This window comes from Coffea eugenioides, chromosome 1, assembly GCF_003713205.1.
Source record: "Coffea eugenioides isolate CCC68of chromosome 1, Ceug_1.0, whole genome shotgun sequence".
Taxonomy (NCBI): domain Eukaryota; kingdom Viridiplantae; phylum Streptophyta; class Magnoliopsida; order Gentianales; family Rubiaceae; genus Coffea; species Coffea eugenioides.
This window is the reverse complement of record NC_040035.1, coordinates 23,299,280-23,313,589: the sequence shown is the minus strand read 5'-3', so window position 1 is coordinate 23,313,589 and position 14,310 is coordinate 23,299,280. Positions and strand designations below refer to the sequence as shown.

Sequence of the window (14,310 nt, the reverse complement as noted above, 5' to 3'; positions counted from 1 at the left end):
TCAAAAATCCGAATTTAGTTCCATTTGTTGTGTTTAAAACTTTGTCTAGAACTCTTATTGTAGTACAAATTTCAGAGGCTGGTTCATTTCCTGTGAATTTTTCCAAATTTCCAAAATTTGCCAAAAAAACAAGGCTAAAACTGTCTTGTGTGCTTATAGCAGCCACTTTGGGCTGAAATTTGAATGTCTTCCATTTAGAATCCTAGAAAGGTGTCTTCTAGGAACTTTTAGTATTTTGAACCAAGATTCCAATAGTATAAAGTTTTCCAATTTTGGACCTATTGAGTGCAAGATATGATTTTTCAAAGTTGACACTTCAAACTGAATTTTTCCAACTTGTTAGGAAATGAGATTTAGAAACTCTTCACTACCCTTCGATATTGATTGACCGTTTTAAACTTGGTTTCATGAAGGAAATCAGTTTTCCTTGTGTTATTAAACCCCACTTGTGAGCCCCGATTTATGAGTAATTAAGACTCTCTTTCATGATATTTTCTTAGGTTGTACAAGAGTACAATCTTCCTTGTTAATAAGGGATTTATAAGTGATAGTGTGTGATCGTAAATTATTATTTGCTCAGGCACTCAAGGGGACCTCACAGCGGACGTCTAAACACTTGATTGAGCACTACTCCCTTATTTTCGATTGGTGAGTGTCAAGTGTGTGAAAAATTGCTATGTGCTTAATTGCTATTAGTGATTGAGTATTTTGAATATGCCGAGTCGAGTGTGTACTTTATCGCACTCGTTCTCGTTTAAGTGAAGTGAAATTGAATTGCTTGAATTGAATTGTTTGAAGTGAATTGCTTGAAGTGAATTGTTAAGTGAATTAAGTGAAGTATTACAATAGTGAAATATGCTATGGTTGCATATGTCGTTGGAGTGAATCTCCTCGATTCCTAGTGAAAATGTTGGGGGACGCCCAAATCTCATCGGCCGACCTTGTGACTCAAGTCGGCATGGGCTTGGTAAGCCATGGGAAAAGTGTATAAGCTTGATCTATTGGAGAGATCTCGCTTGGCATACTCGAGTAGTATCGCCTTATATAAACGAAGTGCGGGTCCGGAGCAGGGGGAATAACGGTGAACGGGGAAAGTGTAAGTGAAGTTCTACGGATTATAACCTACCCGATTGACGGAGTGTCAACTCGTGGAGGTTCTGGATCTAGCAAGTGGAAAATAGCTCTTGAGAGCTGAGAACAGGTATTTTGGGAGGAAAACATCTAGTCATCGTATTATGAGTGACCAACTAGTATTTATAGGAGTACAAACCTAACAAACTATTTACAAGAATACCCTTACAAATTTATTATCTACAAGAATATTTATATTCTCTTAACACTCCCCCTCAAGTTGGAGCATATATATCATAAGCACCCCCACCCAACTTGTTACAAATATATTTCACCCTAGAGCCCTTAAACTCTTGGTAAACAAATCAGCTAGTTGATCTACAGACGGTACATGAGATGTCTTGATGACTCCATCAAGCAATTTCTCTCGAATGAAATGACAATCAACTTCAATATGTTTTGTCCTTTCATGAAACACTGGATTCGACGCAATATAAACAGCCGCCTGATTATCACACACTAAATTCATAGGCTGTTTATGCTCAAACCCAAGTTCAAGTAACATGCTCTTCAACCACACCAACTCACACACAGTGTGAGCCATAGCGTGGTATTCAGATTCTGCACTTGATCTAGAGACAACTGTTTGCTTCTTAATCGACACTAAATTACCACCAACAAACACACAATATCCTATGGTCGATCTTCGATCTGAGGTAGAACCAGCCCAATCTGCATCACTGTATCCTTCAATATCAGTGTGTCCATGATTTTGATACAGCAACCCTTTTCCAGGAGCACTCTTAAGATACCTAAGAATCCGTATAACAGCATCCCAATGACTAGTACGAGGGGCCTCAAGAAATTGACTCACGACACTCACTGCAAACAAAATGTCAGGTCTCGTTACAGTGAGATAATTTAATTTGCCCACAAGTCTTCGATATTGTCTAGGATCATCTAGTAATGCACCTTGATCTCCTACTAATTTCACATTAGGATCCATAGGAGTATCCACAAGTTGACAACCTAACATCCCAATTTCACTCAGCATATCGAGTACATATTTCCTTTGACATAAATAAATCCCATCTTTAGATCGAGCTACCTCAATCCCATCTTTAACCCTAACCCTACGACTTTTGCTCTGATACCATGAGAACAGGTATTTTGAACAGTACGCGTGAACAGTACGCATGAACAAGTCGATGAACAGTATCGCGTGACGCGATGACCACTATTGCGTGAATAAGACTTTTGACTAGATGTTTAACCCTAACCCTAGGAATTTTGCTCTGATACCATGAGAACAGGTATTTTGGGAGGAAAACATCTAGTCACCGTATTATGAGTGACCAACTAGTATTTATAGGAGTACAAACCTAACAAACTATTTACAAGAATACCCTTACTAATTTATTATCTACAAGAATATTTATATTCTCTTAACAAGAGCTCCTATATCCTTATCAAGTGTGTATTATTGTAAATTGTGAATTACTTGAATGCTACGGCTTTCATTCTTGTTCAAGTGTTATCGTTATTTTAACTACGTGTTTTGTATATTTTCTTAGCCTCACGAGCATCCGTTCACCCCGTTAGATTTTTTTTCCTTAACAGGAACCGAAATGGAAGGAGTTATGGAAAAGCCTACTTGATGGCTCTTTGGACTTGAATTTTGGAATGTATTTTGTCTAGATATCCTTTTAGGAAGTTGTACATTTTGGAAAGTGGTTGTGTTTCGAATTCGTGATGTAAGATTGAATGTTTATGTATGGAAATGATTTTGTACCATTATTCCGATTTCAGTGTTAGTATTGTACCTTAAGTTTGAACCGGTATTATATTGAGTCCTGGCGAGAGCTGGGCAGACGTCTCGCTGATACCCTTTGGTTCGCCTTAGGGAGAAGTGGGGGCGTCACAAGGAGTGGAGAGTTTCTTGGGAGAAATTGCTTGGTTTCTCACTTTCAAGAAGGTTTTGGAAGGTAAAAGTTTATCCACTTCTTGTCTCTACCTTAATCTTGCTAAATATGCTATAGAAGTTTTGAATTTTGGAAAAATATTAGATGATACTCTAGTTCGGTGTTGATTAATGAAATTTCAGATAGGGTTTGGAAATTTTCAGCCTTGATTATGTTGTTTACCTATCAAATGTTAGTATTGAGTTTGGATATGGAATTTGTGAGGTGATTAGTGGCATGATTGTGACTTTTTAGCATTAAAAGATGAATTTTCAGCTTTGATAAGAAAATTCCAGCTTTGGTAGTGGTTGATTATTTGCTAGAAATGACTTATATTTAGATGGTTTGTAGCCTAGATGAAGAGCTATCTTGATATGCTTACTTGGTGTTTGATTTGGCCTGATTTGAGGAAAAAAATGAAACCTTACATGGCTGGAAAAATGAGTAAAAACAAAGGGTATGCTACTCAAATTTTTCTTCCGTAGGATAAGTGAGCGAAATTGGAACTTGAGCCGTGATTCGTGGTTGAATTGAACTTGAATTGGTTATAGTACTCAAGTTTCCCTTAGTAGGAGTACATAAGCTGAATTTTTGCCAAAACTTGTACCCTTTAAAAGGCAAAAGCAGTGACCACTATAAATACGTTTTCCTCGCCTTTTAGACCAAGATGCAAACTTAAAAGTTTTAATCGCTTCTTTATCAAAACCAAAAGAGTGAGTATGAATTTTCTAAGGTTTGATAAGTAAAATGAATCTTACTTAAATGAGTCTCATTTACTTGATTTTCTTTAAGCGAAACTCCTATATTTTGAATCTTACTTGGTTTTAAACCGTTAAATGGTAATTTATCGCAAATTTGGACTCCAAACAGGGAGTTGCACCTGAACGTGGTTTTGAAAAGCAATAAGTCATTAGTGAGTGCTTCCAAGTGCATGATTGAACTTGATACTTGATTTAAATGTTTTACCAACGTGATCGGATAATATTTGATTGGTTTGGTTGGGCAAGGGTGTATTTTATCGCATTTGTCCTAATGTGATATATTCTTGTTCATTGGTTGCAAATGACTTGATATACATGTATATGACTTGAATACTATCTGGAATTCCAATCTGTAGATCTCCACTTACTTCCGTCCATCCATCATTTCACCCTCTCAGATCCGTAACCAACAGGCATGTAAAGGCGATACTATACAAGTATTCCAAGCAAGATCTCAAAAGATCAAGGTTCAGGTCCCAAGGTTTACCAAGTTTTCCCGACCAAGACCTCACGATTGGCTGCGAGATTTCGAGGTTTAACCATTGGGTTTGGGCGTCCCCACAGGTCAGGTTTTCAAAAACAAATCAAGTTTTAGTCGATGAGATTTTCTCTGCATTCGACTTCGGTCATGTACATGTAACATCTAGTAATTTCATGTAATTCATGTCGCAAGTCATGTATTGATCCAAGTAAAGGAGATGAAGTGCGGTAAAGTACACACTTCCCTCAACAAGTATAGTTCATGTAACAACAAGTTCAAGTAGAGTTCATGTAGGCAACAAATCTCAAGTGAAGTACAAGTAAACATGCACTTGACACTCACCAAGTATCAAAAGTCAAAGTTTGAGAAATTAGCTCTAAGACGCTTCGCCGGGAGTTCCCTCGAAGTCCTCTTGAGATCCTGAATGTATGCAATAATGCATTGTATATCAAATTCCAGGCCACATAGTATTCGTGTAAAGAAAAGAAACAGTCAATTTTGACTCCAAATTTCCAGTTTTCAAAGTATTTCAGTTCATAAGAAACCGACTTTCAAATGAGGTCTCAAGTGATAGGTGAACTCAAGTTCACCATGAAAATAGGTTTGAAATGCTCTAAGAGTTGTAAAAATGCCCTTAAAAGAACATTTAGGTCCAAATTGGAAATTTTCACTTTTCGAGTCATTCTTGAAAAATTCAGTCAAAAGTTCAGAAAGTCTAAAAATGGAAAATTTTACACCATCCAAAACTTCATTCGAAGCATAACAACTTTGTAGAAGGTCACTTTCCAAGAATCAAATCAGAAACAAGTCAATTTCTCCAAGAAAGTTTACTATTCATTGAAGATAGGTCGAAACAGTCCAAGTTTTTCCAATAACTTTGGAATTTTTGCCAAAATCATAGAATCAAAACCATCCTTTGAAATTTGATATGCAGGTAAAGTTCCAATCCAGGTTTCAAATAAAAAAATGGAACTCGATTCTGATGTTCCTAGCTCAAGAAATAAAAGTTGAAGTTTCGCTAAAATTCCTGGACTGTTGGCCTTTCCAGAAATTTTCCAGATTTAATGCCCTTCGCTACTTAGGCCATATCTCACTCGATTCCCAGTGAAATTGAAAACGGTTGGTAGATTTAGAAACTAGGTTTATAAGGTTATATTTGTGTAGAAGAAATCATTTCCAAAATCCAGACATAAGTGGTTCAAAATCAAGCAACAAAATGGATTTTCTGGACAGTCTCGGATGAACAGTAATAAACAGGCGGCCAACTTTCAAGACTCCCCACGAATCGCTCGGGACAAACTAGCAAATGAGCTTGGCACCATTTTAAAGCTCTAAGAGTCTACTTTCAAATGCGACAAACGGCACTCAATTTCGATCATCGAGAAAAACGTTATGATCTCCACAAAATCACTGGTCAGAAAATTTCTGGACCTAGTCCAGTTTTGCCTCTTTGCTCATAACACAAAATTTATCCAACCAAATTGGCTAATTTTTTTGTAGACAACCACCACACACATAGCACAACATATATCACTCACATTTGTAGCCAAATTATGCACGAAAATATCAAAGCAAAACAGCGCAGCAAGTCCTTGAAATTTCGGACAGTACCTTCTCCAAATTTCTAACTTTCTTCCAACTTCATTCCATCAATCATTCTATATCCATGTAACATAGCACAATATCAGCAACCACAACATGTTAATTCATCACATCAGCCACCAATACGCATCCTCAAGCCCCCACGCATGTCATGAAATTGCAAGAAAATAATTACTCAACCAATCAACCCAAATTCTACCATAGGTTGAAAACCCATGCTACCTTTGCTCCATTTGAGCTATAATTTTGCAAGATTGAAGTGTGGGTGAGTGAGTTACCTCAAGAACTTAGTTGGAAAACTTTAGGGCAGAAATTTTGACCGAAATTCCTCCAAGAAAACCGATGAACAGCCCCCTCTTCCAAGCTAGGATCAAAGCCCTCTAATGGATGATGAAATTTGGAAGTGGATTGAAGCAAGTCTATGAGGATTTTGGCTAGATTTTTTCTTCCCCTTTTTTATCTTCCTATTTTCGGCCAAATACAGAGTGAAGAGAGGAGAGAGAGTGAAATCAGATTTTGTAATGAAAGTGGAGAGAATTGGTGACTTAATGGTTAAGTCTAAGTGTCAACTCATGCTAGGTCCGTTTAGGGTCTTCGCGTGTCCAACTTTCGCGCTCGTTTGCAACTTTTGTGCACTAAACCTCTGAGGTAATTTCCCTAGTACATTACTAGTAGTCTCATGTTCTTAAAATCTCAAATTAATCAAATTAATGTGCTTGTCGGGGCCTTTTCGGCACGCTCGCGTATAAAGGTCAAACTTAAGGGTTTTCTCATTTGAACTTGGAAATTCAACTTATTCGATTCTAAAATCTACAATATGATAATCCAAGTATATATAACAATAAAAATCACGATAAGCAATTCATCTTGAATAAATTTGGGCATTAAAATAATGTGCGCTTAAAGAAACAATCGGTAAAATTTATTTTCGAGAAATTCATGTACGTTAGTAAATTTTTTTTTTTTTTGGGTAACTCGAGTACGAAATATTTTTAAAATGACCAATTTAATAATATTTTGAAATAATAAAATTATGAGTCCTCACATCCTCTCCCCCTTAAGAGAATTTCGTCCTCGAAATTCATACCTTAACTCGAAAACTCCAGATGTCTCTTTTGCATCCCGCTCTTACGAATTGTAAAACTTATTCCGCATAAAATATCACGTAAGTCTTATAATCTTAATCTGTTCACGACGAGCGAGATAACAATTCTTTCATGCGGTTCACAGATTCAATTGCCTTAAGAAATTTGTCAATTCAAGAACAAATGATGTAATAGCCCTTTAAATTGGTATACGCAATGAACTTTAAATATCTCGCAGATCAAATTCGATAAGATCTTAATAGCACACAAGTTTTGTCCTACTGGACCTTAACCCTAGTAATCTTTCAAAATAGATAGTAAGAGCCCTCGAGAATCAATAGCTTCAAAAATTATATCCAATTCCGTATACATATATGCAAATATCGAAGTACTAAATGAAACCTTAAATTCAATAATATCTTATTGTAGTCCCAAAGTCATTTATGAATATTACCGCCAATTTTTAACCCAAATACGACTTAAAGACCCAAATCCATCAATGCTACTGGTGCATTAATTACTCCCAATGGCATAATTGAATTTCAAAGTGCTTACTTTTCTGATGAACTAGCCTTAATCACATCTTCCTCTAGAATCCTCAATTAGTTGTAGTCGTGTATTAAGTCTAACTTGGAAAGTACTACTGTCTCTTGTAGATACTCAAATGATTCATTTAGGCAAGGTAAAAGATATTTAATCCTAATACCCACTTGATTCCAGCCTCGATATTATAGACATGGCCTTCTCACAAGGTTATAAGCGTAACAAAATTTAGATATACGAATAAGTCATGAAATTGATTAAATGCAAAGTAAACTTTCATTTGCTATAAAAGACCATAATAGTTTCATCAAGTTAGGATAAGTTTATCAAATCATTTCAAAAGAAAAGGGAATAAACAAGATTGTAGCAAAACATGCTAAGTAATCCATGTTCAAAGCAACAAAAAGATTTCATCCATTTGCTTAATCCTGACTGTCAGCCTATCAACAACTCAAAGCATCTAAATAAGTACCAAATCAAAATTTAAAACTTAACTATCCACAACCTATAAATTCTCACGCATCTAAGTCATCTAGGTATATTTACTCTTACCTCTCCACGAATTTGATACTTAAGGAAATCCACACACACGAATAAAGTAATACCCCTTGATATAATGATATGTACTTCCATTCTAAGGTCTTACTCACGTATGTAGTGAAACCATAAATTATACGCCATATGAAACAAGTTCCAAACCCTGACTAAAAACTGTTACGCACTAGTAGGACCAGAATCCTTTTCCTCAAAATTTTGCCTAAATCAAACCAATCATGACCTACAAGATAAAGTCGAGACTTTTGATGTATTTTGAATGTATTTGTGGCAAAATGCGATTCAAAATTTTCAAAATTAACGTTAAAGATACAAATTTTCTTCATGATCCAAAACTAAATTTTCTTAGTAAGAGATTTCAAATAATGTTTAACCACAATCATCAATACATTTTTCAAATCTCTCAAATAGGTTTAAGAAGATTAATCATGCAACTTAATGCATGAAATTTAAAACATATACATAATAATCATAACATATACATGGAGGGTGTTCCAACACTTTTCCTCAAAGTTTTGAGTTAAAACTATGTTCGGGTAAAGCGTATATTTTAGAAAATACCTTTAAGAAAGATAAATAGACATGTAGGTTCATATTCGCATAACCTGTGATCCAACACCTTTACCACCCTTTTATATCCAAACCAAGAGCTAACTCTACTAGTACATAAAGCCTGATCATTTCTAATCTCTAATTCATAACAAATAGGCATTCATGTTCCTAAGAAAAGATTCGAACTTGAACTCTATCTGATTTTGATTCTCAAACGAGTTCAAAATATATATACATATATTTATTTATTTATTTTGTGAAAAAGTAAAACAAGTAAGGGAATCTGGGTATAGTAATAGTCAAGTAAAATTGAAAGCGCTTTTGTTCAAGTAGAACAAATAGGTAATGAGTTCAAGTCATCTCACCAAACCAACGAAATACTTTCGGAGTTCAAACTTTCATAAAAGTTGAAATATGGCCACAGAACTAATCATAATATACGTATAAAGCAACTATTAAAATTTCGCACAGGAAAATCTCACTAAGTTCCCAACTAGGTTAATCCATTATACACTGGTAGATCTAATCTTCTGGTTTATTCTCGATTCATATTCAGTACTAGGGACCCATTGAATTATATAAGACTATCCATCAATTTTTCTCACGAGTACGGGGCTGTCTAAGCCCTCGGCCACGACCGCTTTTTCCCATTCCTGCTGCCATACTTAATAGAAGTCTATAAGCACAAGAAAAGGAATAATTAAGCATAAAAGAACTTAATGCATATACAAGTTGCAAAAATATTTAGAATCAGGACATGATTCTTTACATGTATCAAAAGTTATAGCACGAGTTAGACGTCACAAAACAAGCCCAATATGTCAATTACTGCATATAGGCAATTAAGTGCCACAAAATATAGAAGTATATGCAAGCAGGATACAAAAGGCCTCACGGCGTGCACCACCCTTCCTAAGTCCATAGTTAAACCAAAGGGTCCAAATATCACTAATTTCAATCAGATCACATGCCTTTACGAAATTAGATCCAATCAAACCATAACACAAGCTGAAACCAAAGGTTATCCATTCGAAATGCTAACTTACATGTCAAATGGAAACCAAGTCAATTCACACTAACTTCGAGCTCTTGAATGCGGTTACTCTATATCTCAAAGTTCCCTCAGTCCGTACACCTAAAGATAGGCTCACTCTTCTTGAAAACCAAGAATTTTAAAACATAAGAAGAGTATTTAAAGTAACCAAAAAAAATCTTATCAAGTGCAAGATTTACATTATAAAACATAAGTTCGCCATTCTTCCGAAAACTTAAGATTTTTTTTTTTTTTTTTTTGTATAAAGCATAGACAAACTCAAGTGTGAGAATAAACCAATATACAATCAAGGGGAAAAACTTAGTTTAGAAAATTTTAACCTTGTATCAGCCCATCATATACAAAATTCAAATTAAATTCATCAGTTATTCACAAATTTTCAAATTTGGAATTCAAGTAAAATTCACATATTTACCAAAATTGGAAAATTACACATACTTAAAGCATATATATATTGTTTCCAATCAGTGTTTGAAAATAAAACTAGTACATCCTAGTTTTTCTTTAGAATTTCAAAGCAGAAATTCTCTAGGAGGTAAATGGGCGGGAAAATGCATTTTACTCCTGTGATACCCTTTTATCTTGGTTCAAAATCATCATATATGGAGTTTGACCATCAAATCTCGGTCTCTTATCCTCCATAGCCAGTACTAATAATTACCTCAATTCTTTCCACACTTACAAGTATAATAATAATTCAAATTCGTCCAATCTTTCACTACTAATCTCTCATCCCATATTTTCCTTCAATATAACATCACCTAATTCCTCAATTTTATTTCTACAAGTCCCAAGTAAGAAACTCGCAAATAATCAATTTCTTTAACCCCTACGATACAATAGATCCTCATTCACATAATATTCAAATTAATCCCACAATCAGGCATCCTAAACTTTAAGCCTAGGATACACTACAAGATCTAGAGCCTATGCTCTGATACAAACTGTGACGCCCCCACTTCTCCCAAGGGCATACCCAAGGGTATCGGCGGGGCGCCTGCCTAGCTCTCGCCAGGACACAGGTCCATTTACACTTAAACTAACGAGCAATTAATGGCTAAAAGGGCAAATTAAATAAAATTTGTTTCCTTTGATAAATTCAAACTTACAACACAAGAATCCAATATATACATTCAGATTTCCAAAATACAAGTCCATAACCAGCCCTTAAATTTCATTTCCAAAGTTCTAAAATATCAAAAACACGTCGATCTCTTCAAAACATCTCCGATCCAGATTCCTGTTAAGGAAAACAACTAATGGGGTGAGCAATCGCTCAGTGAGGCCAAGAAAAAAATACATATATATAACATTCGCAAACATGATCAAGTGATCAAAAGTAATTGTCATGTAGTTTCAAGTATCGGCAAGTACTCAGAAACACAAACAATTCAAGGATACTGGAGCTCTCCGGAGCTCATTTCCAAATTATTTGCCATAGTCCCGATCCACGAACCAGGGGTTGACACTCCGTCAACCGAATAAATATCCAATCTGTAGATCTCCACTTACCTGATACCAACTGTGACGCCCCCACTTCTCCCAAGGGCGTATCCAAGGGTATCGGCGGGGCGCCTGCCTGGCTCTCGCCAGGACTCAGGTCCATTTATACTTAAACTAACGAGCAATAAATGGCTAAAAGGGCAAATTAAATAAAATTTGTTTCCTTCAATATATTCAAACTTACAACACAAGAATCCAATATATACATTCAGATTTCCAAAATACAAGTCCATAACCAGCCTTTAAATTTCATTTCCAAAGTTCTAAAATATCAAAAACACGTCGATCTCTTCAAAACATCTCTGATCCAAATTCCTGTTAAGGAAAACAACTAATGGGGTGAGCAATCGCTCAGTGAGGCCAAGAAAAAATACATATATCTAACATGCGCACGTAGTTCAAGTAACATGATCAAGTGATCAAAAGTAATTGTCATGTAGTTTCAAGCATTGTCAAGTACTCAGAAACACAAACAATTCAAGGATACTGGAGCTCTCCGGAGCTCATTTCTAGATTATTTGCCATAGTCCCGATCCACGAACCAGGGGTTGACACTCCGTCAACCGAATTAATATCCAATCTGTAGATCTCCACTTGCTTCCCTCCATCCATCATTTCACCCTCTCGGATCCGTAACCAACAGGCATGTAAAGGCGATACTATACAAGTATGCGAAGCAAGATCTCAAAAGATCAAGCTTCAGGTCCCAAGGTTTACCAAGTTTTCCCGACCAAGACCTCACGATTGGTTGCGAGATTTCGAGGTTTAACCATTGGGTTTGGGCGTCCCCACAGGTCAGGTTTTCAAAAACAAATCAAGTTTTAGTCGATGAGATTTTCTCTGTATTCCACTTCAGGTCATGTACATGTAACATCTAGTAATTTCATGTAATTCATGTCGCAAGTCATGTATTGATCCAAGTAAAGGAGATGAAGTGCGGTAAAGTACACACTTCCCTCAACAAGTATAGTTCATGTAACAACAAGTTCAAGTAGAGTTCATGTAGGCAACAAATCTCAAGTGAAGTACAAGTAAACTTGCACTTGACACTCACCAAGTATCAAAAGTCAAAGTTTGAGAAATTAGCTCTAAGACGCTTCGCCGGGAGTTCCCTCGAAATCCTCTTGAGATCCTGAATGTATGCAATAATGCATTGTATATCAAATTCCAGGCCACACAGTATTTGTGCAAAGAAAAGAAACAGTCAATTTTGACTCCAAATTTCCAGTTTTCAAAGTATTTCAGTTCATAAGAAACCGACTTTCAAATGAGGTCTCAAGTGATAGGTGAACTCAAGTTCACCATGAAAATAGGTTTGAAATGCTCTAAGAGTTGTAAAAATGTAACCTAGGCCATTAAAAGAACATTTAGGTCCAAATTGGAAATTTTCACTTTTCGAGTCGTTCTTGGAAAAATCAGTCAAAAGTTCGGAAAGTCTAAAAATGGAAAATTTTACACCGTCCAAAACTTCATTCGAAGCATAACAACTTTGTAGAAGGTCACTTTCCAAGAATCAAATCAGAAACAAGTCAATTTCTCCAAGAAAGTTTACTATTCATTGAAGATAGGTCAAAACAGTCCAAGTTTTTCCAATAACTTTGGAATTTTTGCCAAAATCATAGAATCAAAACCAGCCTTTGAAATTTGATATGCAGGTAAAATTCCAATCCAGGTTTCAAATAAAAAAAATGAAACTCGATTCCGATGTTCCTAGCTCAAGAAATAAAAGTTGAAGTTTCGCTAAAATTCCTGGACTGTTGGCCTTTCCAGAAATTTTTCAGATTTAATGCCCTTCGCTACTTAGGCCGTATCTCACTCGATTCTCAGTGAAATTGAAAATGGTTGGTAGCTTTAGAAACTATATTTACAAGGTTATATTTGTGTAGAAGAAATCATTTCCAAAATCCAGACATAAGTGGTTCAAAATCAAGCAACAAAATGGATTTTCTGGACAGTCTTGGATGAACAGTAATAAACAGGCAGCCAACTTTCAAGACTCTCCACGAATCGGTCGGGACGAACTAGAAAATGAGCTTGGTACCATTTTAAAGCTCTACGAGTCTACTTTCAAATGCCATAAACAGCACTCAATTTCGATCAAAGAGAAAAACGTTATGATCTCCACAAAATCACTGGTCAGAAAATTTCTGGACCTAGTCCAGTTTTGCCTCTTTGCTCATAACGCAAAATTTATCCAACCAAATTGGCTAATTTTTTTGTAGACAACCACCACACACATAACACAACATATATCACTCACATTTGTAGCCAAATTATGCACGAAAATATCAAAGCAAAACGGCGCAGCAAGTCCTTGAAATTTCGGACAGTACCTTCTCCAAATTTCTAACTTTCTTCCAACTTCATTCCATCAATCATTCTATATACATGTAACATAGCACAATATCAGCAACCACAACATGTTAATTCATCACATCAGCCACCAATACGCATCCTCAAGCCCCCACGCATGTCATGAAATTGCAAGAAAATAATTACTCAACCAATCAACCCAAATTCTACCATAGGTTGCAAACCCATGCTACCTTTGCTCCATTTGAGCTATAATTTTGCAAGATTGAAGTGTGGGTGAGTGAGTTACCTCAAGAACTTAGTTGGACAGCTTTAGGGCATAAATTGTGACCGAAATTCCTCCAAGAAAACTGATGAACAGCCCCCTCTTCCAAGCTAGGATCAAAGCCCTCTAATGGATGATGAAATTTGGAAGTGGATTGAAGCAAGTCTGTGAGGATTTTGGCTAGATTTTTTATTCCCCTTTTTTTTCTTCCTATTTTTGGCCAAATAGAGAGTGAAGAGAGGAGAGAGAGTGAAATCAGATTTTGTAATGAAAGTGGAGAGAATTGGTGACTTAATGGTTAAGTCTAAGTGTCAACTCATGCTAGGTCCGTTTAGGGTCTTCGTGTGTCCAACTTTCACGCTCGTTCGCAACTTTTGTGCACTAAACCTCTGAGGTAATTTCCCTAGTACATTAATAGTACATTACTAGTAGTCTCATGTTCTTAAAATCTCCAATTAATCAAATTAATGTGCCTGCCGGGGCCTTTTCGGCACGCTCGCGTATAAAGGTCAAACTTAAGGGTTTTCTCGTTTGAACTTGGAAATTCAACTTATTCGATTCTAA

General features: G+C 36.1%; 1 long non-coding RNA gene across 1 annotated transcript; it reads right to left on the bottom strand.

Moving 5' to 3' along the window:
• Positions 1 to 4,621: 4,621 nt before the first annotated feature.
• Positions 4,622 to 13,798, bottom strand: LOC113775708. The gene is made up of 4 exons (XR_003468927.1): positions 13,771 to 13,798; positions 13,502 to 13,548; positions 12,223 to 12,300; positions 4,622 to 4,694 (listed from the first exon to the last, which is right to left on the bottom strand). It is a non-coding gene; the product is annotated as an uncharacterized LOC113775708 (long non-coding RNA).
• Positions 13,799 to 14,310: the final 512 nt, after the last annotated feature.